We start from the raw sequence: 2500 nt of genomic DNA, 5'->3' as shown, positions 1-2500 counted from the left end.
TTAATATGATTATACACTAATTGGGTTGTATACACACAAACACTTACACATGCACACTCGCACAACACACACCCCATAGATATATACAGACATACTTACATACATATATACATATATACTGTATATATATATATATATATATATATATATATATATATATATACACATATGTATATATATGTATATATATTTATATTTGTATATATATATATATATATATATATATATATATATATATACAGTAAACTGTTAAGAAAAATAAATCTTGATGTGAATTTCTTAATATGTGCCAGAAAAGTTAAGAGACAAAACTTCACTTCCTAACATTCAATATTAACACGACCACAATGCTATGAATTTCAATCTGGAATTTAATACAATCGATGAGATAGAACTTTTCTTTGCGAACTACATCCGTCTTTGATAATGCTGTAATATACAGTTTGAAATAATAAAACATTTGAAAAACATTCATACACTGATTTTAGTTTTGATATATTAGTCGTATTCTCAGCCCTTTTTTTGACAAAAAAGAGCGAAAAGACTAGATAACTTAGAAGCAGGAGACAGTGTTCGTTGAGTGCATTATCAAAGATGCAAGATGACTTTCACAGAGCAAATTCCAAAGCTGTTGGAAATTTTGATTATTTATAGGACTGACGAGAACAAGTCTTGATGGAATGTATCAGTTAATCGGTCTAGTAAGTAACAGAATAAAAGTAGGAAGACTGAGTTGGCTTGACAGAAGTCTAATCCGGTGAGAATGGCAGGTTCATCCTGGCCAAGATTCTTGGGCTAGAGGTATTGTACTATGCTAGCGGTATTTCTGGATTTATATCAGAACCTTGTATAACTTATATAAAGACAACTTCGCTTTTATGTTTTAAATTGAATTTAATTCTATTCTTCATTTATATCAAGAGATGTCGGTGTCAACGACCTTTGATGTTACGATGTCAGACAACTGAAAATCAATCAATCAATCTATCTATCTATCTACCCTGGATCAGAACTTTCCAGCTGAGGTAATAGGTAATGAAACCAACTCTCTAGGTTACACTCCTCTTGTGGTTATCTTTTGCCATAATTGAGGGGCGAATAGACCTTTGACAAAGCTTTGACAAGCAATAGCCAGTGCCTTTGAGAAATTATGCCTTCGAAGTTATCTGGGGATTAGCGATGAGCCAAGTGATGGTGTCTCCTTATGCACTACAATCCATCTGCTCATTCACTGTAGAAATTATGCTGGTGGCTTGAAAAAATTGCCTTAGGGAAAAGAGTATCTGAAAAGAGATCAGCACTAATATAATTATATGAAAGTACAGGAAATATTTGATTTTGGTTATACAATTGTACAATTTGATTTGTAAAAATTAGACAGACATTATTAAATATATCTCACACAAGCTGATATGATATTATGTTCAAATTGAAATGAGAATTTGATCATGAGAAGTGAAAGGCAGAATGTGAATGGAATTTTATAAGAAAAAAAAAAATACTGAAAAACGAAAATATATTGCTTATTTGATGTTTTAATATTCGTTATCTGTACATGAGATAAAAGGAAATTAATTTTTCCTCCACAAATTTTTTGGAAAATTATCATAAAGATAAACTCAGAAAGATAACCTATAGACCAAGAAAAATTCAACTTGTCTGTAGTTGTAATTATTATTATTATTATTATTACTTCCTAAGCTACAACCCAAGTTGGAAGAGCAGAATGCTATGAGCCTGAGGTCTCCATTAGGGAAAATAGCCCAGTGAGGAAAGGAAATAGGGAAACTATAAAAAAAATTCATTAACACTCAATATAAAATATTTTAAGAACAGTAGCAACATTAGAATAAACATTTCATATATAAACTATAAAAACTTAAAAAAGTTAACAAGGGGAAGAGAAATATGATAGAATAGTGTGCCCGAGCGTACCCTGAAGCAAGAGAAATTAGTTCCTATTTAATTCTAATACGTAAAATCACAGATGTAAAGGCCTTTTCATCTATTGGCTTTAAAAACATTGGTTAGGACTATGTTACCACAATCATCGAATCTCCTTAACAATCCAAACTATAGATGCTAAATGTTTATGGATATTACGTCTCTCTCTCTCTCTCTCTCTCTCTCTCTCTCTCTCTCTCTCTCTCTCTCTCTCTCAAAAGCATAATGATGCCCAATAAGTATGAGGACATATTTGTAAGGAGTGAAGACAACTAAGAGAACTGTTGTTTAACTCTCTCTCTCTCTCTCTCTCTCTCTCTCTCTCTCTCTCTCTCTCTCTCTCTCTCTCTCTCTCTCTCTCTCTCTCTCTCTCTCTCTCTCTCTTTGAAAAGAAAGCATAATGATACCCAATAAGTATGAGGACATATTTGTAAGGAGTGAAGACAACTAAGAGAACTGTTGTTCAGAGTTGTACTCACACAACGATCTCTTTGCAAACGCTAGCAATGACCATCCCAGTTGTAACGCCAGGTGACACAAGTGCCCGGAGACGCTT

At 32.7% G+C, this 2500-nt stretch overlaps 1 long non-coding RNA gene across 1 annotated transcript in view; it reads right to left on the bottom strand.

Annotated features, from left to right (window-relative positions):
* Positions 1-245: 245 nt before the first annotated feature.
* The window catches only part of LOC137617810 (uncharacterized), a 3058-nt gene continuing 803 nt past the window's right edge, over positions 246-2500 (bottom strand). Inside the window, exons 2-3 of the long non-coding RNA XR_011039671.1 lie at positions 2424-2500; positions 246-1283 (exon numbers count right to left, since the gene is read on the bottom strand). The exon at positions 2424-2500 is cut by the window's right edge and continues 128 nt beyond it. This is a non-coding gene — a long non-coding RNA (uncharacterized lncRNA). The remainder of the gene's footprint in view (positions 1284-2423) is intronic.

This window comes from Palaemon carinicauda, chromosome 24 (genome assembly GCF_036898095.1).
Source record: "Palaemon carinicauda isolate YSFRI2023 chromosome 24, ASM3689809v2, whole genome shotgun sequence".
NCBI classification, from domain to species: domain Eukaryota; kingdom Metazoa; phylum Arthropoda; class Malacostraca; order Decapoda; family Palaemonidae; genus Palaemon; species Palaemon carinicauda.
Note: the sequence above shows the minus strand (reverse complement) of the source record. Positions and strands in the feature narration are given on the sequence as shown.